The sequence below is a fragment of the Anabrus simplex genome, chromosome 5 (genome assembly GCF_040414725.1).
Source record: "Anabrus simplex isolate iqAnaSimp1 chromosome 5, ASM4041472v1, whole genome shotgun sequence".
Classification (NCBI taxonomy): domain Eukaryota; kingdom Metazoa; phylum Arthropoda; class Insecta; order Orthoptera; family Tettigoniidae; genus Anabrus; species Anabrus simplex.
This window is the reverse complement of record NC_090269.1, coordinates 423,327,929-423,355,460: the sequence shown is the minus strand read 5'-3', so window position 1 is coordinate 423,355,460 and position 27,532 is coordinate 423,327,929. Positions and strand designations below refer to the sequence as shown.

General features: G+C 41.9%; 1 long non-coding RNA gene across 1 annotated transcript; it reads left to right on the top strand.

Annotated features, from left to right (window-relative positions):
• Window positions 1–984: 984 nt before the first annotated feature.
• On the top strand, window positions 985–27,532 carry LOC136875036 (uncharacterized). Its single transcript, XR_010860342.2, has 3 exons — window positions 985–1,016; window positions 20,284–20,442; window positions 27,266–27,532. It is a non-coding gene; the product is annotated as an uncharacterized lncRNA (long non-coding RNA).

Genomic DNA, 27,532 nt, shown 5'->3' with positions numbered 1-27,532 from the left:
CGATTTTTCAATTCTCCCTCTTTAGTCACCCTTTTTAGTATGGGATTATCCTCTGTGTCATTGGGCCTTAAGCCCACTTAGATTCTCTCTTTCCAGAATATTCTTTAAGGAGTGCTGGTGTTTCACCTCCTTGCCTTTTGTTAATGGCCTGTTATGTGTAACCTTTCCTTCTTATTCTTAAGGCCTTGTAGTATGGGTAATTATGCCCCTGTTTATTCTGTATAATTCTTCGAGTAACAGTATTGGGAACAGTATTTAAACTGATTGTCGAACCATGTAATAAATACGCTAAGCCCATCATGGGCCAACCGTGTATGAATACTTTGAAGTGGGTTGCCTAGTGTAACTGAGTGTGTAAAAATAACTGATTAACAGTTTGAGGCTAGCCACTTGTACCTTGGAGCTGAGGCTCCTATTAATATTGTATCTGTCAGGAGCAATTATGCTCTTTAATATGTAACTTAACGACGGGGAGTTTCTCCCAATCTATGTTGTACCTGATTTAGGACTATTAAGTCCAAGGCATCGCTATAGCTGATGATCTCGTTGTTAATATTTTCAATTTTTTTGTTTATACTATTAAATGTCCCTCTCTCAATTTTAAGAAAGGAAAGAAATAAAATTTCCAAATTTCTTAAAGTAAAAGTTGTTCTAAGTAATCCCCAATCCAGCCATTCAACCCAGGTGCTTCCTATTTCTCTGTGAGGTACAAAATTTCCGTAACAATTATTATTATTATTATTATTATTATTATTATTATTATTATTATTATTATTATTATTATTATTATTATTATTATTATTATTATTATTACGGCAGTCGTGATCGTTAGGTGTGGTGTTGCACAGCATATCCGTTGACGTTTCTTTCTTTATCTTGACGACATTCGCCTTCCTTTCAAGAAACACTTTGTGGCTGAGGCCCATTTCCTGCGTGTATAAGAGAGATGTTCCAGTCAGGAAATAGTCAGAGACCAAGTGCCATCATGAGACTGTCCACATCTCTTTTTCTCCTTGGTGAGTACAGAGTGGCTTTATTTAAATATTTAAATAATTCTAGTATACCCAGGGATTGAACTGAACCAGAACTGACTATTTCGTGAAAAGTTCTAAGTTCTGTTTTCTTTGCGAAGAAAAGAAATTCTGTGTTCGCGTTAAATATTAATAATGAATTTATTTATTTTTATACGAGTTGTTTTACGTGGCACCGACACAGATAATTCTCATGGCAACCATGAGGGTGAGAAAGGCTAGGAGTGGGAAGCAAGCGATCGTGGCCTTAAGGTATGGATGGATGGCCAGACAGTGTTAACTAGCAAACGTGCAGGTTATGTGTTATGGTTGGTGGCCTTTGAAACTAGCAGCTGCTGATAGATGTCCATGGCCGAGAGATATATTCATATTTTTCCAAAGGGAAATTTGACACCATGTTTTCTTTTAATTTCCACTGCTGTGTGAGTGACTCGTGCGGTTAACAAGACAGGCTTACTGATGTTCAGAATTCGTCCTTCCTCTTTGCTGCCTTTCCAAACATTGATTGCTTTCCAGAGCCTATTAATATTCCTTTATGATAGCATACAGTACAGAAGTATAAACAGCCATACTTAAACTGATTCCAATAGACTAAAATAAAAAATTTAAAGCGGAATATAACCACATCAATTAGAGCTCATGTACAAATGAACCATATATTTTCAATTTAATCAAATACTTCATTCTCAGGAAATGTCCAGCAATATATTTATTTACCAAGCGAGTCGCTGCGCCAGTTGACCACGTAGCTGACAGCTTACATTCGAGAGATAGTGGGTTCGATCCTCACTGTCGGCAGCCCTGAAGATGGTATTCGGTGCTTTCCCATTTTCACACCAGGTAAATGCTGGGTCGTATGTTAATTAAGGCCACGGCCGCTTCCTTCCAACTCCTAGCCCTTTTCTACCCCCATCGTTGCCAAAAGACCTATCATTGTCGGTGCGACGTAAAGCAAATTGTAAATGTTTATCTGGTGGGGACTAAAATCCGTTCGTATCACCATTTAAAACGCCTAGAAGGTATGCATAGCCGCTTAACGGCGTGGACGGACAAGTTGCCGGCTTAACTCCTTGCCATTCCATTGCAAGGACACCTGTGCTATAGCTGCTGAAGAGAGGGTTGTGGCCTCCCCAGGCTGAACATTTCTGCTAAAGTGTCTCGCATGCAATAGTGATGAACGGGATATCTAACAAGTGATTTTCACAGGGGTATTACTGCCTTCAGGTTATGCTTTTCGAACCCTTGCCCCGTTTCTCTACGGGGTCAGGTATGAAGTGAGATGAATCTGTCATGGCGTGTTTTCATGACCGGATGCCCTTCCTGACGTCAAGCTCATCAGCGGAGTTAATGAGATGAAATGAATGGTGTGACATATGATAGCGGTAAGGAAGAGCGTGAAATCTGGTGCCGGCACATAGCCTATTCCTGCCGAATAGCACCAAGGGATCTGCTCACGGCTTAAAGTTCCCATCCGACGGAAGAATCATCACCAACAGCGTCATATTCCCTCACTCCATACGAGCACTGCGGAGAGGTTTGGAATTTAATCCAGGCTTTTGGCACGCAATCTAGTGATTAGAAATTGTAGACCAGCACCTCCCCTACCATGCCGGCCAACATTCTGATGGTGAAAATTATTTCGACCAACGGGATTCGAACCGGCTAACCACGATGTCAGACCGTTTAGACTTAAACGCCTTAACAAACATGGCCACCAGCTGGGCCTCAGCTACGACAAATACACAGACATAATTTTAATCTATAGAAAATCTGGTCGGAATGCAACCGAAGATCGCAGACGGTTTGAGCAGGAGTTTCGAAATAGCCGCCTGCCATACACGTATTTCACTGAACAGAGTCGCATTTAAGAGCTAATGGATCGTTCACGGCACATACCACATACAAGCATATTCTTGGTAAAGTGGAATGTACGTGTATAAATTAATAGGTTATTAAAATTTATGTTCAGTACCTTTGGCGTGTTTATAAATGCACCCTGTTTGTTAAATAAAATGACTGATATTTGCTTCCCATCCGAAACACAGCACGTTGTAGCGCTCCTTTGTAAACCAGTGACCAGGCATCCTATTCAACACAAGTGCATGCGGGTCACTCATAAGTAGAAAGTACGGGGCTGGAGGGCGATCTAGTAGATTAGTTTTGTAAAATAGCAAAGAGAAAAATGCGTACTAATATACTTGGAGTACATGTCACTACATCTCATCTTACCACCAAAGAGAAGCCCCCTTAAAGGCATGCGCAAGTACTCATATTTCAGCACGGCCTTAAATGCCCAAAGGGATACTTCCGATGAAGTGAAGACTCGTACTGGGGCAGCCAGCGCTGACATTAACGAAATGGGTAATATCTTCAAAAGTTATGAGGTTTTTTTACAAGATGCTTTAGGTCGCATTGACGCAGATAGGTTTTCTGGCGACGATGGGATAGGGAAGGGCTACGAGTGGTTAGGAAGCGGCCGCGGCCTTAATTAATGTACAGCCCCAGCATTATTCTTGTGTGAAAATGGTAAACCACCGAAAACCAACCTCAAGGCTGTCGACAGTAGGGTTCGAAACCACTATCTCCTGACTACAAGCTAACATCTGCGCGCCCCTAACCACGCGTCCAACTCGCTCGGTAAGTTATGAGTTAACAATGAACTTAAAGATGAGTCTTTTGCGTTGTTACGCGTTCTCTGTCCTATATTATGGAACTGAAACACACACTCTGACAGAGTCACTCCGAAAATGAGGTGTGGCGCTTCTGAAGCCTGCTGAGGGTGCCATGAACAGATCATGCCAAAGGTGTTGATAATAGTAGGACGATGAAACAAGGTAAGGAAGTTCTATCCAGCATGAAAACAAGGAAGCTTTAATATCTTGACCACAATGTGAGGACTGACATCAGATATCCACTAATGCAGTCCGTCATTCAAGGAAAGATACTAGGAAAGGGAAGTGTAGTAGGAGAATAATTTCCCGGTTAAAGAATCTAGAACATGGACCTGTATGTCAACTACAGAAACCACTCCTAGCTTTGCACAGTAGAGAAAATACTGCCGAGAAGGTTGCTGACATCTGTAAAAATAAGAAGAAGAAATAATACTTATGACTTAATACATTAGTTCTATTACCATTACTTCGACAATAAACCGTTTCTAACAACAATAATTGCAATGGAACTAAGTAGGTGAACCTGCGGAAGGATCAAATAAAAATTAGGGGTTGTAGTACGAATGTACTGTGGTGTAGTGGTTAGCGAGATTCGCTGCCACCTCCAGAGTCCCGGGTTCGATTCACGGCTCTGCCAAAAAATTTGAAAAGTGATACGAGGGCTGAAACGGGGTCCACTCAGCCTGGGAGGTCAACGAAAAAGAGGGGGGTCGATTCCCGCCTCAGCCATCCTCGAAGTGGTTTCCGTTTTCGTTTCCCGCTTCTCCTCCAGGCAAATTCCGGGATGTTGACTAACATAAGACCACGGCCGTTTCCTTCCCCCTTTTCCTTGTCCATCCTTTCCAATCTCCTCATCCCCCACAAGGCCCCTGGACGAGGTATGGTCCTCCTCCCCAGTTGTATCACCGACCGACGCTGTCCTTGAGGCAGTAGGGATAGGATCTCTCGCTGAGTGCGAGGGAAAAATCAATCCTGGGAAGTGAACGGATTCAATAATAATAATAATAATAATAATAATAATAATAATAATAATAATAATAATAATAATAATAATAATCATAATAATAATAATAATAATATCTAGCCGAATGCACTTAAATATAACCAAAACTGATCGAATATTTTCTTCCTGAATTCATGTACAGGCCAGGGTTGGTTTTTCCCCCCGAACTCAGCGAGGGATCCCAGCTCTACCACCTCAAGGGCGTGTCGTGTGCTGGAGCGTGAGATTTTGGTCTGGGTATAACTAGGGAAGGGGATCAGTACCTAGCCCAGGCTGCCCCACCTCCTATACTGAACATGGGCTTTCTGGAGGATGAGAAGATTGGAAGGCGTAGGCAAGGAAGAGGGATGGAAGCGGCCGGGGTCTCTAGTCAGGTACCATCCTGACATTTGTCTGGAGAAGAAGTGGATAACCACGGAACACCACTTCGAGGATGGCCGAGGTGGGAACTGAATCCTCTCTACTCAGTTGACCTCCCGAGACTGAGTGGACCCTGTTCCAATCCTCGTACCACGTTTCGAATTTCGTGGCACAGGCGGGAATCGAACCCGGACGTCCGGGGGTGGCAGATAATGACACTGACCACTACACCACAGAGGCTTTGGTCTTTTAGCTTGTCAAATAAACACTTCTTGACGTTTCGCAGGAAACTTTGCTCCGATTCTTCAGAAGAAAATCTCGCCTGTTCGCGAGAAAGATTTCTCCAATAATAACCGTTTGAATTTAAGAATAATTTACCGTTGGTCTATATTCTTGTTATTCTTAAATTCAAACCGTCATTGTCGGGGAAGGCTTCCTTGTGAACAGTGGAGATTTTCTTAAGAAGACGAGAAGCAAAGTTCTCTGCGAAACGTACACCTTGTTTCCTTGACATGCCAAAAGCCTGTTATCATATCTGTTATTACACGCCATGAAACCATCATTGTAAGTAATACAATATCATTAATTCAGTCTAATCTGCCCACTGAATGTATTGTCCACTTAGCTACAAAATACCTCGAAAGGATGGTATGCACCGTCATGAAAACTTGTCTGAACATTTCGACTATTTTCGGAGGTATAATGTTAAACACTGGAACTTTTTTGAATTTCTCGTCGTTTACAGGCTGAAGACTATAATTTTGCCAAATTTCAATTTCTTGGCGTACGTGGATGTTTACGTCCACCACTTTTCTGAGAAGGGGATAAAATATTTTAAAATTTAATTTTTTGGAAATTTTGCTTAGCCTAATAGCTATCAGTCCGCATAATTTCAAGTTTCTAGCAGTAGTATAATTGGATGGTTCGGCGGCCTCCTCCTCCTCCGGCTCTCGGAAGAGGCCTCCTCCTCAGCCAGTGGCCTCCTCCTCCTCCTCAGCCAGTGGCCTCCCAGTGGCCACCTCCTCCTCCTCCTCAGCCAGTGGCCTCCCAGTGGCCTCCTCCACCTCAGCCAGAGGCCTCTTCCAGTGCTGCCAACTTAACCTAACTAGCGCGAGATAAACAAAGCAACGTGCTTTTTGACAGACAACAACGCACCGCTAACCTCAGTACTGCCATCTTGACGGGCCTAAACCTCAGTAGTACCAACTTAACCTCACAAGCGCGAGGTAAACAAAGCCACGTGCTTTTTGACAGCCACGTGCTTTTTGACAGATTTGTAAACAAAGCCACGTGCTTTTTGACAGCTGTCATCGACAACAACGCATCGCAAACCTCAGTACTACCATCTTGACGGGCCTAAACCCCAGTAGTGCCAACTTAACCTAACTAGCATGAGGTAAACAAAGCCACGTGTTTTTTGACAGCCACGTGCTTTTTGACAGATTTGTAAACAAAGCCACGTGCTTTTTGACAGACAACAATGCATCGCTAACCTCAGTACTGCCATCTTGACGGGAAAAAACCTCGGTGGTACCAACTTAACCTAACTAGCTCGAGATAAACAAAGCCACGTGCTTTTTGACAGCCACGTGCTTTTTGACAGCTGTCATCCGCCATCTTTAAACTACAGAGCGCTGTGCTGCCCTCTTTCGTCACCTGTCATCGGCAGTGCTGCCATCTTGGCGGGCCTAAACCTTAGTGCTACCAACTTAACCTCACTAGCTCGAGATAAACAAATCCACGTGCTTTTTGACAGCTACGTGCTTTTTTGACAGCTGTCATCCGCCATCTTTAATCCATAGAGCACAGTGCTGCCCTCTTTAGCTACTTACCTTTGAAATGTGGTGGCGGATAATTTGAAAAATGCTTTTTGACAGCAGCCATCTTGCATCGCAAACCTCAGTGCTGCCCTCTTTAGCTAGATACCTGTGGTAGCAGACAATTCCACGTGACAGCAGCCATCTTTAATCAAGAGAGCACCGTGCTGCCCTCTATGTGGTGGTGGCAAATTGAAAAATTCCACGTGCTCTTGTTTGGAAACAAACTCACGTGCTTTTTTGACAGCTACCATCCACCATCTTTAATCAACAGAGCACAGTGCTGTACTCTTTAGCTAGATACCTTTGAAATGTGGTGGCGGCAATTTGAAAAATTCTATGTGCTCTTGTTGGGAAACAAAGCCACGTGCTTTTTTGACAGCTGTCATCCGCCATCTTTAATCAATAGAGCACCGTGCTGCTATCATGCGGGCAATTTCATCACCTATCACCCGCCATCTTTAATCTACAGAACACCGTGCTGCCCTCTTTATGGCTACTACCTTAAGCATGTAGTAGCGGGCAATTTGAAAAGTTCTGTTAGCTATCATCCGCCATCTTTAATCAAGAGAGCACCGTGCTGCCATCTTTAGCTAGATACCTTTGAAATGTGGTGGCGGCAAATTGGAAAATTCCACATGCTCTTGTTTGGAAACAAACTCACGTGCTTTTTGACAGCTACCATCCGCCATCTTTAATCAACAGAGCATAGTGCTGCCCTCTTTAGTTTGAAATGTGGTGGCGGCAAATTCCACATGGTCTTGTTTGGTAAACATAGCCACGTGCAGCTATCATCCGCCATCTTTAATCCAGAGAGCACCGTGCTGCCCTCTTTATCGCAGTAGATGTAAATTCGTCACCTGTCATACGCAGTGCTGCTATCTTTAGCTAGATACCTTTGAAATGTGGTGGTGGATAATTTAAAAAGAAAAATTCTACAGCAGTCCTCTCTCGACGCTAATTGCATAAGATGGCGGCTATACATGACTCCTTAAGGGTGCTTACGCAAGACGGCTGCTATACAAAGGTTCTTATGAGACGCCCTTGGGATGCTTGCGCAAGATGGTGGTTATACAAGGCTCCTTATGAGACACCCTAGTGATGCTTGCGCAAGATGGCGGTTGCTCTTATGAGGCGGCTTAAGGGTCCTTGCACAAGATGGCTAGAGACGCCCTAAGGATGCTTGCGCAAGATGGCGGACACAAGATGGCGGCTATACACGTCTCCTTATGAGACGCCTTAAGGGCGTGGCGGTTGCTCTTATGAGGCGGCTTAAGGGTCCTTGCACAAGATGGCTGCTGCTCTTAGCTTAGAGGCTAACGTGTCGTGCTAGTTCGATTCATTAAATTTAGGGCTTAAATGCAAAATGTTAAATATCTCGAAAGCAGTGCACCGTAGAGCAAAACGGACAAAATTTTTCTGCCTAATACCTAGGTTCGCAGTATGAGGAACAAGAAAATCATAGTCTAATGATGGGATCAACGGTTCGGTTCCTACTTAGGCCCTTTGGCATTTGCTCTGTTTTAGCTTGTATTGAAGCGAGTCTTCGTAACATGATCAGGTTTAGCTATGGTAGAGAGTATAACGTGCCGTGCAGGTTCGATTCATTAAATTTGGAGACTTAAATGCAAAATGTTAAATATCTCGAAAACGATGCATCGTAGAGCAAAACGGACAAAATTTTTCCGCCTAATACGTAGGTTCGTAGTATCAGGAACAAGTAAAAACATAGTCTAATGATGAGATCAACGGTTCGATTCCTACTTAAGCCCTTTGCCATTCGCAGCTATCTATTTCTACAAGATGGTGGCTGCTCTTATGAGAAACAAGATGCCTTGAGACGTCCTAGGGATGCTTACGCAAGATGGCAGACACAAAATGGTGACTATACATAGCTCCTTATGAGACGGCCTAGGGGTGCTCGCACAAGATGGCGGCTACTCTTATGAAGAAAGCTAGCTTAGAGGCTACTGCGCAAGATAACAGCTGCTGTTATGCATGTGGTGGAGGGCAATTTGAAATTCTATGTGCTTAATCAACAGAGCACCCTGCTGCCCTCTTTAGCTGAAATGTGGTGGTGGATAATTTGAAAAATTCTTTTGACAGCTATCATCTTTAAAAACAATGGCGACTATACATAGGCTGTTAAGGCCTTATCATTCTCCTCCTCCTCCTCCTCCTCCTCCCCCTCCTCCTCCTCCTTCTCTACCTCCTCCTCCGCCTCTTATGTCAAGGCATAGCTTTATATCGAACAAGTTTAAACCTGCATCGCGAAGGCAAGCGTGTGCAGCGATAACATTATTGTGCATGTTTAGACTTTCGAAACATAAGAAGAGTAGAATCAAACGCTGTACTCGATACGACATGTGATCAGAACATTGATTGATGCGTTCAGAAAAACAAAATAAGTGATCAAGACTAGAATCGAACAATGTACTCAATACATCATGTGTTTAGAATATGTCAGGGGATACGCTTGTTCTAAGAAGATCAGATTGAAACATAACAAGACTAGAATAGAACACTGTAATCGATGTTGTTAACTTCAACATGTGATCAGAACATTGATTGATGTGTTCAGAACACAAAATAAGTGATCATGACTAGAATCGAACACTGTACTCGATACAACATGTGATCAGAACATTGATCGATGTGTTCAGAACACGAAAGAAGTGATCAAGCCTAGAATCGAACACTGTACTCAATACAACATGTGTTTAGAACATGTTAGGGGGTACCCTCGTTCTAAGAAGATCAGAATGAAACATAACAAGACTAGAATCGAACACTGTAATCGATGTTGTTAACCTCAACATATGATCAGAACATTGTTTGATGTGTTCAGAGCAAAAGTACAATTTTGATGATTTGCGCAGCTAACTCGCTCGGTAAACGATATAGCCAAAGTATAACTTCAAATTATTTACCTTCCATCATTCGTCTTGTGTGTAAAAATCAGTCGAACAAGTTATCGCATAAACATGGCTGAAAAAAATCGTGATAGGGTATGGAACCCAGGGGTTACATCTTATCAGAAGGGCAAAAAGGATGAAAGGACTCTTCCTCCTCCTTACCGCACATTCCTTGGCTAAAGGGCTAATGGGCTAAAGGGCTAATGGGCTAAAGGGCTAAAGGGCTAAAGGGCTAAAGGGCTAAAGGTGCAAAAACCTCATCGATCGCTATCAGCAAGAACGCTTGTACTTTGTTAAGTGTAGAAAATTAATCTTTATTTGTAAATGGTTTCATGTTCAGAACAAGGAATGGAAAATCCCCGAGGTGTGATGAGTTACGTTTTTCGAACTAGTGTTTGGAACACTGAACTTTTCAAGATGATAGCAGAGAGTTTAGCAATGTTCTGTTGTTGGATTTTAAATTCCGCGCTACATCATGCATAAGGTGGCAGCCTTGAGGTTTACCGCCGTAAAGATGGCAAGAGTGAGGTTAACAATGTTGTGCTGTTGGATTTTAAATTCCGCGCTATAACATGCATAAGGTGGCAGCCTTGAGGTTTACCACCGTAAAGATGGCAGCAGTGAGGTTAGCGACGCTCTATTGTCCTTCAAAGTGAGGTTAGGGTTCGTCAAGAAGACAGCTGTCAAAAAAGCACGTGGCTATGTTTACCAAACAAGAGCACGTGGTCGTGACGTCACGGTCACGTAGTATGTTGCCTCAGCATGTAAAGTTCAATGTCTACACCTACGTAGTTAACACTCTGCTATGTTCACAAGATTTTTTTCACATAACTATTCTTTATGCTTTAAGTTCATGCACATAGGCTATGCTAAGATAGCAGTACAAACACATGTGAACTTTGTACATCTAATGGAATAAGTTTAGTACTGTGTGCATCATGGATACATGATGTGTGCACGCATTTAATCTTGACTATACGTAAAGCTGCTGCTTTGTTTACAAGATTTTTATACATTGCTATTCTTTATGCTTTAAGTTCGTGCACGCACAAGCGATACTCGTACGCTCTAGCAGGAGAAGTTTAGTACGATATTCGATACATACATTATCGATAGGTGATGTGTACACGCTTTAGAACATAGCTCATCTTTATGCTTTAAGATCGTGCACAGGGGTTTGGGATACACAAAAGCGATTGCTACATGCTCTAGCGGAAGAAGTCTAGTACGATAGTCGATGCATGTAAAATCGATAGGTTATGCTAAGATAGCAGCACACTTACATGATTTTAGCACAATCTAGTGGAAAAAGTTTAGTATGAGTAGCAGCACACTTACATGATTTTAGCACAATCTAGTGGAAAAAGTTTAGTATGATAGTCGTTTCGTGCAAAATCATTAGGTAATGTGTACACGCTTTGAAACAAGGCTATTCTTTGTACTTTAAGTTCATGTGTATGAGTTATGCTAAGATAGCAGCACAACCTAGCGGAAGAAGTTTTGTACGAGAGTCGATACATGCAAAGTCGATAGGTAATGTGTACACGCTTTGAAACATGGCTATTCCTTATACCTTAAAGTCATGCGTATAGGTTATGCTAAGATAGCAGCACAATCTGGCGGAAGAAGTTCAGGGTGATCTGTACACGCTTTGAAACAAGGCTATTCTTTGTACTTTAAGTTCATGCGTCTTAGTTATGCTTGCGATAGTCGATGCATGTAAATCGATAGGTTATGCTAAGATAGCAGCACACTTACACGATTTTAGCACAATCTAGTGGAAGAAGTTTAGTACGAGAGTCGATGCTTGCAAAATCATTAGGTAATGTGTACACGCTTTGAAACAAGGCTATTCTTTGTACTTTAAGTTCATGCGTCTTAGTTATGCTAAGATAGCAGCACAATCTACCTGAAGAAGTTTTGCACGAGAGTCGATACATGCAAAATCGATAGTTGATGCGTACACGCTTTAAAACATGACTATTCATTGTACTTTAAGTTCATGGGTATAGGTTATGCTAAGATAGCAGCACAATCTAGCGGAAGAAATTTAGTACGAGATTCGATGAATGCAAAATCAATAAGTAATGTGTACACGCTTTGAAACATGGCTATTCTTCGTAAAGTTCATGTGTATAAGTTATGCTAAGATAGCAGCACAACCTAGCGGAAGAAGTTTAGTACGATATTTGTTGCATGCAAAGTCGATAGGTAATGTGTACACGCTTTGAAACATGGCTATTCTTTGTACCTTAAGGTCACGCGTATAGGTTATGCTAAGATAGCAGCACAATCTAGCGGAAGAAGTTTAGTACGAGAGTCGATGTGTGCAAAATCGATAGGTGATGTGTACACGCTTTGAAACATGGCTATTCATTGTACTTTAATTTTATGGGTATAGGTTATGCTAAGATAGCTGCACGATCTAGCGGATGAAGTTTAGTTCGATGGTCGATGCATGTAAAATCGATAGGTCATGTGTACACGCTTTGAAACATAGCAATTCATACTGCTGCTCTGTTCCCAAGACTTTTAAGCATAGCTAACCCTAATACTGCTCTTAACGACGTCGAGCTAAGGATTGATTACGTGACCGTGACGTCACGACCACGTGCTCTTGTTTGGTAAACATAGCCACGTGCTTTTTTGACAGCTGTCTTCTTGACGAACCCTAACCTCACTTTGAAGGACAATAGAGCGTCGCTAACCTCACTGCTGCCATCTTTACGGCGGTAAACCTCAAGGCTGCCACCTTATGCATGTTATAGCGCGGAATTTAAAATCCAACAGCACAACATTGTTAACCTCACTCTTGCCATCTTTACGGCGGTAAACCTCAAGGCTGCCACCTTATGCATGATGTAGCGCGGAATTTAAAATCCAACAACAGAACATTGCTAAACTCTCTGCTATCATCTTGAAAAGTTCAGTGTTCCAAACACTAGTTCGAAAAACGTAACTCATCACACCTCGGGGATTTTCCATTCCTTGTTCTGAACATGAAACCATTTACAAATAAAGATTAATTTTCTACACTTAACAAAGTACAAGCGTTCTTGCTGATAGCGATCGATGAGGTTTTTGCACCTTTAGCCCTTTAGCCCTTTAGCCCTTTAGCCCTTTAGCCCATTAGCCCTTTAGCCCATTAGCCCTTTAGCCAAGGAATGTGCGGTAAGGAGGAGGAAGAGTCCTTTCATCCTTTTTGCCCTTCTGATAAGATGTAACCCCTGGGTTCCATACCCTATCACGATTTTTTTCAGCCATGTTTATGCGATAACTTGTTCGACTGATTTTTACACACAAGACGAATGATGGAAGGTAAATAATTTGAAGTTATACTTTGGCTATATCGTTTACCGAGCGAGTTAGCTGCGCAAATCATCGAAATTGTACTTTTGCTCTGAACACATCAAACAATGTTCTGATCATATGTTGAGGTTAACAACATCGATTACAGTGTTCGATTCTAGTCTTGTTATGTTTCATTCTGATCTTCTTAGAACGAGGGTACCCCCTAACATGTTCTAAACACATGTTGTATTGAGTACAGTGTTCGATTCTAGGCTTGATCACTTCTTTCGTGTTCTGAACACATCGATCAATGTTCTGATCACATGTTGTATCGAGTACAGTGTTCGATTCTAGTCATGATCACTTATTTTGTGTTCTGAACACATCAATCAATGTTCTGATCACATGTTGAAGTTAACAACATCGATTACAGTGTTCTATTCTAGTCTTGTTATGTTTCAATCTGATCTTCTTAGAACAAGCGTATCCCCTGACATATTCTAAACACATGATGTATTGAGTACATTGTTCGATTCTAGTCTTGATCACTTATTTTGTTTTTCTGAACGCATCAATCAATGTTCTGATCACATGTCGTATCGAGTACAGCGTTTGATTCTACTCTTCTTATGTTTCGAAAGTCTAAACATGCACAATAATGTTATCGCTGCACACGCTTGCCTTCGCGATGCAGGTTTAAACTTGTTCGATATAAAGCTATGCCTTGACATAAGAGGCGGAGGAGGAGGTAGAGAAGGAGGAGGAGGAGGGGGAGGAGGAGGAGGAGGAGGAGGAGAATGATAAGGCCTTAACAGCCTATGTATAGTCGCCATTGTTTTTAAAGATGATAGCTGTCAAAAGAATTTTTCAAATTATCCACCACCACATTTCAGCTAAAGAGGGCAGCAGGGTGCTCTGTTGATTAAGCACATAGAATTTCAAATTGCCCTCCACCACATGCATAACAGCAGCTGTTATCTTGCGCAGTAGCCTCTAAGCTAGCTTTCTTCATAAGAGTAGCCGCCATCTTGTGCGAGCACCCCTAGGCCGTCTCATAAGGAGCTATGTATAGTCACCATTTTGTGTCTGCCATCTTGCGTAAGCATCCCTAGGACGTCTCAAGGCATCTTGTTTCTCATAAGAGCAGCCACCATCTTGTAGAAATAGATAGCTGCGAATGGCAAAGGGCTTAAGTAGGAATCGAACCGTTGATCTCATCATTAGACTATGTTTTTACTTGTTCCTGATACTACGAACCTACGTATTAGGCGGAAAAATTTTGTCCGTTTTGCTCTACGATGCATCGTTTTCGAGATATTTAACATTTTGCATTTAAGTCTCCAAATTTAATGAATCGAACCTGCACGGCACGTTATACTCTCTACCATAGCTAAACCTGATCATGTTACGAAGACTCGCTTCAATACAAGCTAAAACAGAGCAAATGCCAAAGGGCCTAAGTAGGAACCGAACCGTTGATCCCATCATTAGACTATGATTTTCTTGTTCCTCATACTGCGAACCTAGGTATTAGGCAGAAAAATTTTGTCCGTTTTGCTCTACGGTGCACTGCTTTCGAGATATTTAACATTTTGCATTTAAGCCCTAAATTTAATGAATCGAACTAGCACGACACGTTAGCCTCTAAGCTAAGAGCAGCAGCCATCTTGTGCAAGGACCCTTAAGCCGCCTCATAAGAGCAACCGCCACGCCCTTAAGGCGTCTCATAAGGAGACGTGTATAGCCGCCATCTTGTGTCCGCCATCTTGCGCAAGCATCCTTAGGGCGTCTCTAGCCATCTTGTGCAAGGACCCTTAAGCCGCCTCATAAGAGCAACCGCCATCTTGCGCAAGCATCACTAGGGTGTCTCATAAGGAGCCTTGTATAACCACCATCTTGCGCAAGCATCCCAAGGGCGTCTCATAAGAACCTTTGTATAGCAGCCGTCTTGCGTAAGCACCCTTAAGGAGTCATGTATAGCCGCCATCTTATGCAATTAGCGTCGAGAGAGGACTGCTGTAGAATTTTTCTTTTTAAATTATCCACCACCACATTTCAAAGGTATCTAGCTAAAGATAGCAGCACTGCGTATGACAGGTGACGAATTTACATCTACTGCGATAAAGAGGGCAGCACGGTGCTCTCTGGATTAAAGATGGCGGATGATAGCTGCACGTGGCTATGTTTACCAAACAAGACCATGTGGAATTTGCCGCCACCACATTTCAAACTAAAGAGGGCAGCACTATGCTCTGTTGATTAAAGATGGCGGATGGTAGCTGTCAAAAAGCACGTGAGTTTGTTTCCAAACAAGAGCATGTGGAATTTTCCAATTTGCCGCCACCACATTTCAAAGGTATCTAGCTAAAGATGGCAGCACGGTGCTCTCTTGATTAAAGATGGCGGATGATAGCTAACAGAACTTTTCAAATTGCCCGCTACTACATGCTTAAGGTAGTAGCCATAAAGAGGGCAGCACGGTGTTCTGTAGATTAAAGATGGCGGGTGATAGGTGATGAAATTGCCCGCATGATAGCAGCACGGTGCTCTATTGATTAAAGATGGCGGATGACAGCTGTCAAAAAAGCACGTGGCTTTGTTTCCCAACAAGAGCACATAGAATTTTTCAAATTGCCGCCACCACATTTCAAAGGTATCTAGCTAAAGAGTACAGCACTGTGCTCTGTTGATTAAAGATGGTGGATGGTAGCTGTCAAAAAAGCACGTGAGTTTGTTTCCAAACAAGAGCACGTGGAATTTTTCAATTTGCCACCACCACATAGAGGGCAGCACGGTGCTCTCTTGATTAAAGATGGCTGCTGTCACGTGGAATTGTCTGCTACCACAGGTATCTAGCTAAAGAGGGCAGCACTGAGGTTTGCGATGCAAGATGGCTGCTGTCAAAAAGCATTTTTCAAATTATCCGCCACCACATTTCAAAGGTAAGTAGCTAAAGAGGGCAGCACTGTGCTCTATGGATTAAAGATGGCGGATGACAGCTGTCAAAAAAGCACGTAGCTGTCAAAAAGCACGTGGATTTGTTTATCTCGAGCTAGTGAGGTTAAGTTGGTAGCACTAAGGTTTAGGCCCGCCAAGATGGCAGCACTGCCGATGACAGGTGACGAAAGAGGGCAGCACAGCGCTCTGTAGTTTAAAGATGGCGGATGACAGCTGTCAAAAAGCACGTGGCTGTCAAAAAGCACGTGGCTTTGTTTATCTCGAGCTAGTTAGGTTAAGTTGGTACCACCGAGGTTTATTCCCGTCAAGATGGCAGTACTGAGGTTAGCGATGCGTTGTTGTCTGTCAAAAAGCACGTGGCTTTGTTTACAAATCTGTCAAAAAGCACGTGGCTGTCAAAAAACACGTGGCTTTGTTTACCTCATGCTAGTTAGGTTAAGTTGGCACTACTGGGGTTTAGGCCCGTCAAGATGGTAGTACTGAGGTTTGCGATGCGTTGTTGTCGATGACAGCTGTCAAAAAGCACGTGGCTTTGTTTACAAATCTGTCAAAAAGCACGTGGCTGTCAAAAAGCACGTGGCTTTGTTTACCTCGCGCTTGTGAGGTTAAGTTGGCACTACTGAGGTTTAGGCCCGTCAAGATGGCAGTACTGAGGTTAGCGGTGCGTTGTTGTCTGTCAAAAAGCACGTGGCTTTGTTTATCTCGCGCTAGTTAGGTTAAGTTGGCAGCACTGGAAGAGGCCTCTGGCTGAGGTGGAGGAGGCCACTGGGAGGCCACTGGCTGAGGAGGAGGAGGAGGTGGCCACTGGGAGGCCACTGGCTGAGGAGGAGGAGGAGGCCACTGGCTGAGGAGGAGGCCTCTTCCGAGAGCCGGAGGAGGAGGAGGCGCCAGAACCCGTCTATTGTACTACTTCTAGCTCTTCTGGAAGTGGGCAAATAGTAATGTCAGTGAGTGATTCAGCCAGTTAGCTTTCTGGCTTTATATAACAGAGATATACCGCACACACAGTGATGCATTATAATTATCATCTGTCAATGCTAACCGTGATTTCCTTTAACTGAAATAAAGAGCATTATTTTCCCGAGGTGCTGCGTAGTACGTAAAGTGGGGAATTTTGATGAGCAGATATTCTAATATTTTAATTTTAAAATGTTACTTTAAATCTTGAATTTGGGCCCCTCACATGGAAATTCAGGAGGGACGGGAACTCAGGATTATCAATTTGTGACCCAAAAGTCCGTTAACATTTGACAAGGAAACACTTCACGGAATATTTGAGGTATTGACACCAAAATAAAGCTTCACTAACAGTGACTTTCTGGTACGTCAACATGCCGCGATTGCAAGCGTATCCGAAGCCCTCTCTCACGACAGCTCTTTTATATCGTACACGGCATCCCTGACGTGTTGCTGTCCAGCGCCATCTGTTGGCCTCTTTGTGCACTCATTATCGGTGTCAATAAAACCCCATATCATGTTAATCATGTGTGGCCATTTGTATCTGACGTGTTGCTGTCCAGCACCATGTTGATCATGTTGTGGCCTTTGTTTTGGTGTAGATAAAACCCCCATGTCCTACCAATCTTGCATGTCAATTACTACCTCCCTACCTCCAATATTCCGAGAAGTATTGCCTCGTCAAATGTTAACGGACTTTGGCGTCACCCTGTATTTCAGTTATTTATTTTGAACCCTTTCAATCTGATAAACATTCTGCACCTAGAGCTCCACACCACGCTCGCGTAGCCTCGTTCTGTCCTGACCGAGGTGCTATACAAAATTAATACGCATTTGTATGTTTTTAAATGACTTCACATTTCTGATCACACATCTTTGTTGTTATAGAAGCATAATTTTCGTAGTGTAATTTTCATCAGAGGCGTTTGTGGAATTTCATCCAAACGGTTGAAGAGGGGGTGGTTCATATTTTTAAAACTTGTTATTCAAGTACAATTTAATTATATTTCCTACTACTTTTCTTCATTCTTATTTTTCAGTTTGCTTTACGTCACAAAAGGGGCTGCCTGGCCGAGGCGGTAAAGGCGTGTTCGGTTCGAAACCCCGCCAGGAAGTCGTAAATTTTAAGAAACGAGATTTCCACTTCCGGAGGTGCATATGGCCCTGAGGTTCACTCAGCCTACACCAAAAATAAGTACCAGGTTAATTCCTGGGGGCAAAGGCGGCCGGACGTAGAGCTAACCACTCTACCCCATCACGTGCCGAAGTTACGAATGGTGGAAGCCTTTACCTTCCACCCCTCCGAGGGCCTTCATGGCCTGTACGAAGATGACTTTGCTTTGCTTTATTTTTTTTACGTCACAAAATTAAAATTCTTAAAGCTACAGGTATGGATTGGAAAGACAGGAGGCTGATATTGGGACTCTATGAAAGACGGACCACGATAGTATATATTGGAGGAAGTATCCAGACAGCAAGACTCAGAAACGGTGTAAGGCAGGGCTGCTCTCTCTCTCTCTCTCTCTCTCTCTCTCTCTCTCACTGTACCTTTTTAATATATTCATTGAAGAAGCCATAAATAAGTTTAAGGCAAATGCCAAAGGAGTAAACGTAAATGGGCACTATATCCAATGTGTTCGATTTGCAGATGACAAAGCAATTGTTACGTACTCCGAGAAAGAGTTGTCTAAGTTGCTGAATGTGTAATCATCAGCATTGTCAGATTCACGTTTAAACATTAATGTCAAGAATACCAAGATATTAGTTCTTAGTAAACATCCTGAACGAATCCACACAACATTAAGCTTAATAACAAAATAGTGGAACAAATCACCAGTTACCCCTATCTAGGAGCCCCATCGCCAATGACAACAGGTGCAGCAAAGAGATCAAAGGCGAGTAGCACTTGCCAAACAGGCGTTTAGTAATAAGAGAAATCATATAGTCAGTGCAAATTTGGATTTGGGGATTAGGCAGAAATTTGTGATTTCTTTTGTATGGAGTGTGCTATTGTATGGCTGTGAATCTTGGACAATCAGAGATCAGGATTGGAAACAACTGGAAGCGTTTGTGATGTGGGTCTGGAGACGAATGCTCAGGATTAAATGGACTGAAAAGAGAACAAACAAAAGCGTTCTAGAAGAAAACTGATTTTAATTATACAAACAAGAAGAGTTAAATTCACTGACCACATCTTGCGACACAACACCTTTCTTACCCATCAGCTGGAAGGAGAAATCACGGGGAAGAAAGGCCGAGGAGGACCGAGGAAAAAATTCCTTCAAGGCTTAGAACAGAGTCTCCATTATGGTTCTTATTGTGAAATAAAACGAGGAGCTGAGGAAAGAAAAGAATGGCATTGCCTTTAGACATTGATGATGATTGATGATTACGTCACACCGACACAGATAGATCTCATTGCAACGATGGGAAAGGAAGAAGCTGGGAGTGGGAAGGAAGCGGCCGTGGCCTTAATTAAGGTACAGCCCCAACACTTGTCTGGTGTACAAATGGGAAACCCCGGAAAATCATCTTCGTGACTGCCGACAGTGGGGTTCCAGCCTACTATCTCCCGAATTCAGGCCCACAGCTGCGCGACCCTAACTATACGTCCACTTGCTAGGTCTTCCTACTTCTAGTACACTACAAAATCCGAATTACACCAAAGAATCATATATATATATATATATATATATATAACTTCAGTAGTCTAGATCCCTTTTGCGGCGCTCACAAGTAACCGATCGTGACAAGTGAGCATTCAAAATAAAGAGAACAGACATTATCAGTGACGAATTGCACTCTCATTCCATAAATATCGATCATTTCATTTAAAAATGAGTTTAAGAAATTGTTCGAAGTGTGCGATTTGCAAATACTCTTGCTGCAGGAAAATACGCGCTATCGTTGCTGTCTACTTCACATTTTTGCCGCTGGGACGCCTGTTTTATGTCATTATAATATGCTGTAATCATCAGTTAAGAAAATAATGTTAATAAAACCAAAAATTACTTCCGGAGCATTCGTCAGTATAATAATGCACTTCATTTGCTCCCGTTCAAGTGGATACCATAAATGTTAAAAAATCAAAGATTACATGAAGTGGGAAGTCAGGCTGTCTAATATTGTACTGATTTGTGTAGTTCACCAGGGGGGCTACTCCACCACATACTTTATGAACATGCGAGATTTCTCGCACGGGTCCGTAGTATATTCATTGTTTTTGATAATGAAAGTATAATGTTCGGACATACTTTACCTGTCTGTTTTTGTTCGCAGGAGTTCTTCTTGCGACCGAGTCTGTTTCACTGGAGTGCCCGACTTGTGCATGTCCTGCTAGCTACGATCCTGTATGCGCCTTCAACAACGTAACTCGTCACTTCCGCGGCTTCAGTAGTCGCTGTGAAATGGACTGCATTAATGATTGTTACAATAATCGTACGTATCTCCTCTTCATTTGTCTAAAATTGCTGACGTTTTTACTTAAATAATTACCGTATGTCGTAGAGAACTGGGGATCATCCGAAAATCTGTGTATCGAATTAGTGGGACGAGATGTTACCTAGCAACAGTACCTTGAGAGCTGCACAGGCCGTGGATCCGTATGTCACATCACATCCTGCACGGTTGCTAGGTAACATCGCATCACGCATGTTAATGAAAGAGATATTTACGATAGTTTTATTTTTTCTTAAGTTTAAATACAATAAGAATTTTAATAGACATGATATGGGCTTTTGGGCTTATGTCGTGTCAAGAAAACGAAGTGAAATTCTATACGCTTCGCAGAGAATTTTGCTCCGTATCTTCAGAAGAAAATCTAGACTGTCCACGAGGAAGACTTCTACAACAATGAGGGTTTGAATTAGTGACGGGACTATCGAATGAAAAGTACAGAATTATTCGATAGTCGTCAACTACCGTTACAACCGATTGTTTCCGTTTGCATTCGGTTTTCATTCGGATTGCAAATTCCAAGTGTTTCCACCAGTCAGCGCTGACATCGGCCTCCTCTTTCGTTATGGAGTGAAATCAGAGTCATTTATTATAAATGAATAGATATCTGACTCAAAGTTGTATAACGATAAATACAATTTTATTATTGTGCACTTCATCAATAGGTAATCATGTTATGATTTTATAAATGATTTCCTTATCCTAACCGTGAACATCTAATGTTTGAACATTAAGCTTAAACGAATGGAATTATTTTTCTATATAACATTATAAAGTCCACCTCTGTGGTATAGTGGTTAGTGTGATTAGCTGCCATCCCCAGAGGCCCGGGTTCGATTCACGGCTCTGCCACGAAATTTGAAAAGTGGTACGAGGGCTGGAACGGGGTCCACTCAGCCTTGGGAGATCAATTGAGTAGAGAGGGGTTCAATTCCCTCCTCGGACATCCTTCAAGTGGTTTTTCGTGGTTTCCCACTTCTCCTCCGGGCAAATGCCCGGATGGTACCTAACTTAAGGCCACGGCCGCTTCCTTCACTCTTCCTTGTCTATCCCTTCCAAACTTCCCTTCCCCCACACAAGGCCCCTGTTCAGCGTAGCAGGTGAGGCCGCCTGGGTGAGATACTGGTCATCCTCCCCAGTTATATACCCAGACCCAGAGTCTGAATCTCCAGGACACTGCCCTTGAGGCGGTAGAGGTGGGATCCCTAGCTGAGTACGAGGGAAGAACCGACCCTGGATGGTAAACAGATTAATTACGAACGAACGAATATTATAAAGAGGAAAAATTTGTATATTTGTTTGTAACGAATAGACTCAAAAACTACTGAACCGATTTTAAAAATTACTCCACCTATAGAAACCTACATTGCCAGTGAGTAACATGGGCTGTATTTTATTTTCAAGACAATTCGAGAGGGGTGTCGGGGGGGAGATATAAAAATATAAAAATAATAGGCTAATATAGGCAAAATTGAATTTGTCATACAAGGGCGAGATAAAGCTCATGTTAAGCCCCTTAACGAAAGGAACAAAACTCGGTGAGCCTTGCGGACCCATAAACTATGTTTTAAGGCCCTAATAGCAACCATTACGGAGATATTGGCACCACACTATCCCTGCTCTAAGAATTGGATAAGAAATGAACTGCCGTAACCATGGCAACGTCAGCTCCAGTACTCTTACAGCAGCGAGATTATCTACAATATATCACAAAAACCTAATATGATACAGACATGAAAACCGGTAAATTAATATTTGCAGTATTACTTGGTAATTATTTTGCTGTATTGACATTACTTTAATATATGGTATCATTACAATAAGATGTAAACCCCACCTTCGTCTGAAATTACCTAACATTTATTATTACGAACAGACAGTCTTACATTCATTAACATGTGGTTAGGGACACAAAAATGCATTTTATATAAAATGAAGCGTATTGACCACAATTACTTTAATCGGGACATTTTCATCTTGTTTTAAGGACCAACGTATTTCAGTTTCCAATCCCTTCACTCGAACATTGTGTAACGTTTGTTACTAGTTTCAATATTTCTGCTTATACCACTACCAAGAAAAGGAACACGCTATAAAACTCAGTAATATAATACAACAATCCACAATTCGGTAGTTACTAGCAAATGGCGTTAACCTTCAATAGGTGTAATCTGTGGGTTTTGATTTAATTCAGAAAAATGCATATGTGTGTGGTTGGTTGTGTTCCAAGTTACCCCATTTGGAATGCCGTAATGCGTTGTTAAGCACTGAAGAAAATATGGGTGATTTAAGAAATGTACGTATTTTGTTGAAACAATATGATGATGCAAATTTACTTTACCGTAATGTAATGGCAAGTATTGCTTATAGGGATATTTTGAATGTTTATGCGGCTAAATTTATAGATTTTCTTTCTGTTAGTAGGCTTAAAGTTAAAAGGAAAATTTCCCAGCTCTTAAATGTAAATTCATGTAATCATGTGTGTAAGGAATGTGCCGATATTTTTATTAACAAGTGCCTTAATGTGATGATACAATGCTTTTAAATGAGAAAAAAAGACACACCTAGCCATGAAATTTCAGGCAAGACTACTAAAGCTAAAAAAGTAATGCATAAATGAAAGATCAAGCCCTTTCACAGCAGTCTATTTCATGTTTTGATTATATGTCTAATTTCAGTCTTTAAATAATAACCTGTTAAATAATGTTTCATTCATTATCCAGACTTGCTTTAGCAAGTTTGAAGTTTATATTTTAGCAACACTTTATTTCTAGACGTAATTTATTTATCCATTTCCATATATGCATTTCCATTGATATTTGAATTTAGCGCTAATTTCCAGGTCACGCCACTAGGAGCGCCACTTGCGAATTGTCTCCCACTTTAACAAGGCTACATCCGAAAGTGTCGCGTATTGTCTCTACTGAATTTGAACACAGGTAGGCAATGAGAGAGCCCCAGTCCTTGTGCTAACGGCATGAGGGCGGGATGAGCCCAGAGCAGCTTACTTCTAATAGTTTGTGCTGTAAAGACTAGATGGCAATATGCGCAGTCAAGGCAATGTACCTGGCTGAATATATTATATTTACGCAATACCGTCGTTCACTTTTTATGCTGTATTCCTAAACAAGTTTCCATGTAGGCCTCATGTATTGCCATGACTAGAGATGGTAATCAAAGGAGTATTTATTTATCACATGTCAAACTAATTAATTTTATTTTCTACGCATAACGTAATGAAATAAAGTAATTAAATGTATTTACTTAGCACAAGGCGTTTGTATACAAAAAACTGACTTTGTTCCTTCACCATAATCTAATGCTGTGAACAGAAGGAGACATTAGGCACAATAAAACAGTTACAAGTTAAAATAGATACGCACCGCAAACTATAGTTGGGCCCACGAGAGTTGGAGTCTGACATTTGAGCGGCCAAAGCAGTAACTACGAAGTACGCTGCGTTGTCATAGTTATCTCCGTCTGCGGCATATCACCCTTTCATACAGGTTGAATACTTAATCAACTATGTTCTGCCTAATGCAATTCAATAAACTTTGATCCGTTCCTGAAATCGTGTTAATAATTCCAGCATTTAAGAAAGAACAAGTCATTGCCGATAAATATGAGATTTCATAATCACTAAACTGACAATAACCTCAACAAATGCACATGTTAAATAGAGAATAGAACTGTTCGACTAGCCAATGATTACCTTACAAAAAAACGAAAATTATATTCAGGAAACAAACAGTTAAATAATTACATAAACCAGCAATAACTAACACAGTACCACTCCGAATAATATCACAAAAACGATTGAGAGCAAGCTAACCCACGTGGCGGTAGCAGCCTTAAATATGGCATCAATGTTATCGTTCCCATAGCAACAGACCATTTTCGAGCAGCGTTAGTCAACTTTCTCTCGCCGGTGGCGCTAACCGTCAAACTCCAACATTTGTGGGACCAACTATAGTTGTAACTGAGAGCCGTGCAAGCAGCTGCTAGGCTGTAATCTGTTCCTATACCTGTCTGAGCTGGGGCGCGGCTCAATGCGCCGAACTGTGCCCACCTTCACTAGTTGTGACTGAGAGCCGTGCAAGCAGCTGCTAGGCTGTAATCTGTTCCTATACCTGTCTGAGCTGGGGCGCGGCTCATTGCGCCGAACTGTGCCCACCATCTCTAGTTGTAACTGAGAGCCGCGCAAGCAGCTGCTAGGCTGTACTCTGCTCCTTTACCTGTCTGAGCTGGAGCCGAACTGTGCCCACCATCTCTAGTTGTAACTGAGAGTCGTGCAAGCAGCTGCTAGACTGCACTCTGCTCCTTTACCTGTCTGAGCTGGAGCCGAACTGTGCCCACCATCTCTAGTTGTAACTGGGAGTCGTGCAAGCAGCTGCTAGACTGCACTCTGCTCCTTTACCTGTCTGAGCTGGAGCCGAACTGTGCCCACCTTCTCTAGTTGTAACTGAGAGTCGTGCGAGCAGCTGCTAGGCTGTACTCTGCTCCTTTACCTGTCTGAGCTGGAGCCGAACTGTGCCCACCATCTCTAGTTGTAACTGAGAGCCGTGCAAGAAGCTGCTAGGCTGTACTCTGCTCCTTTACCTGTCTGAGCTGGAGCCGAACTGTGCCCACCTTCACTAGTAATAACTGAGAGCCGTGCAAGAAGCTGCTAGGCTGTACTCTGCTCCTTTACCTGTCTGAGCTGGAGCCGCACTGTGCCCACCAAAACTAGTTGTAACTGAGAGCCGTGCAAGAAGCTGCTAGGCTGTACTCTGCACCTTTACCTGTCTGAGCTGGGGCGCTGCTCATTGAGCCACACTGTGCCCACCTTCACTAGTAATAACTGAGAGCCGTGCAAGAAGCTGCTAGGCTGTACTCTGCTCCTTTACCTGTCTGAGCTGGAGCCGCACTGTGCCCACCAACACTAGTTGTAACTGAGAGCCGTGCAAGAAGCTGCTAGGCTGTACTCTGCACCTTTACCTGTCTGAGCTGGGGCGCTGCTCATTGAGCCACACTGTGCCCACCTTCACTAGTAATAACTGAGAGCCGTGCACGCAGCTGCTAGGCTGTACTCTGCACCTTTACCTGTCTGAGCAGGGGCGCTGCTCATTGAGCTGAACTGTGCCCTCCTTTGGTGTAAACGGGCCTTATTTCTATGAAACTTCCCGATGAATAAATATTATAAGGAAAAGTCACATATGAAATAAGATGAGAGAAGGAACATGTATGTTCCTTTTCCTCGTAGATGCTAACCACCTCATCTCAATGGGATTAGTGTGAGGAAGATTCACGTAGGCAATACAACGTTTGGAATAATTATTGCTTTCTTTGTGGCTTTGCTGGTGAGATGTATTGTTTACAGTGCACAATATTTTCTGGTATGGGCTAGAATAAATTTGTTACTTTCATTGACTGGTCTCAGTCTCATCCTTGACTTTGACAGTATTAATTGACTGAGGTATGAACGATGCTAGCAATACCATTCCTTATGCAGTCAGTCCCTGTTATGAATGGTATTAAAATATCACTCATAGGGTCGGTTGGTGCGTGCATTTTAGTGGGCTTGGCAGACTGGTATGTGAGCAACTTCCGGCTCGGTGAGGGAAGGAACGTGAAACTATCTCACTCCTAATTTCCCTAGTACGCCTCTTCAGTGATGCCTAGGCCATCTATGACAGCTGTTGGCATAGCTGTGGAGGATCAAACCAGCCTTGGGCTGAATACCCAACATTGCTTTCCTATATCCTTCGCAATCGTTCAATTAACTCAAATGAACAAGTTTATTTTGCTAGGTTCCGAGCAGATAAAATTCAGTAAAATACCAAATCCTAGGATCATTTCACTCTAGAATAAACGAATTTGAAAAAACAGCGGCGTTCAAATGTAAAAACTAATTATGGAAACAGATTTAGCATTATATAAGAAGACTGAAGTGCGTTGAAGTTTGCTTTGCAGTATCTTGCTTGTTTGCTTGTTTGTTTGTTTGTTTTTGTTTGTTTTTATTGTTTTACAGTACCTTGTTTGTTTGTTTTTCAGTACCTTGTTTGTTTGTTTGTTTGTTTGTTTGTTTGTTTGTTTGTTTGCTTGTTTGCTTGTTGGCAATATCTGTTCGTAAAGTTGTTTGTCTTTCAGTATTGTGTTTGTTTTGCAATATCTTGTTTGTTTGTTTGTTTGTTTGTTCCTTTGCCTTTCGGTGTCTTGATTGATTGATTGATTGATTGATTGATTGATTGATTGATTGATTGATTGATTGATTGATTGATTGATTGATTGATTGATTGATTGATTGATTGATTGATTGATTGATTGATTGATTGATTGATTGATTGATTGATTGATTGATTGATTGATTGATTGATTGATTGATTGATTGATTGATTGATTGATTGATTGATTGATTGATTGATTGATTGATTGATTGATTGATTGATTGATTGATTGATTGATTGATTGATTGATTGATTGATTGATTGATTGATTGATTGATTGATTGATTGATTGATTGATTGATTGATTGATTGATTGATTGATTGATTGATTGATTGATTGATTGATTGATTGATTGATTGATTGATTGATTGATTGATTGATTGATTGATTGATTGATTGATTGATTGATTGATTGATTGATTGATTGATTGATTGATTGGCCATATCTTGTTTGTTTTGCAGAATCCTGTTTGTTTTGCTTTGTTTGTTTGTTTGTTTGTTTTTTGTTTGTTTGTTTACCGAGTCTTCCTTCACATAATCAAATGCACTTGTATCGTATTGCTGCAAGTAACATTGCCCTTCTCTTCGTGTTTTGCAGGGTTCCTTTTTACCTTCAAAGGTCGCTGTGGCAAGAAGAGGATCGCCTTGGGACCGCGCAAAGCCAAACTCACTTATGCCGAGAAAGAAGATCTCATCAACGACGTGACTGCAAGTACCTTTGACCTACGGCGATGATCTCAACTTCTCTCTTAACAAAATGTGGAGGACATTTTCTACCCATTCATGTCTTGTTTACGTTATAAGAGCCTTTCGTTTATCCTATATCTGTTCTTACAAGCCTCTTGTATATGTACAGACAATCCGC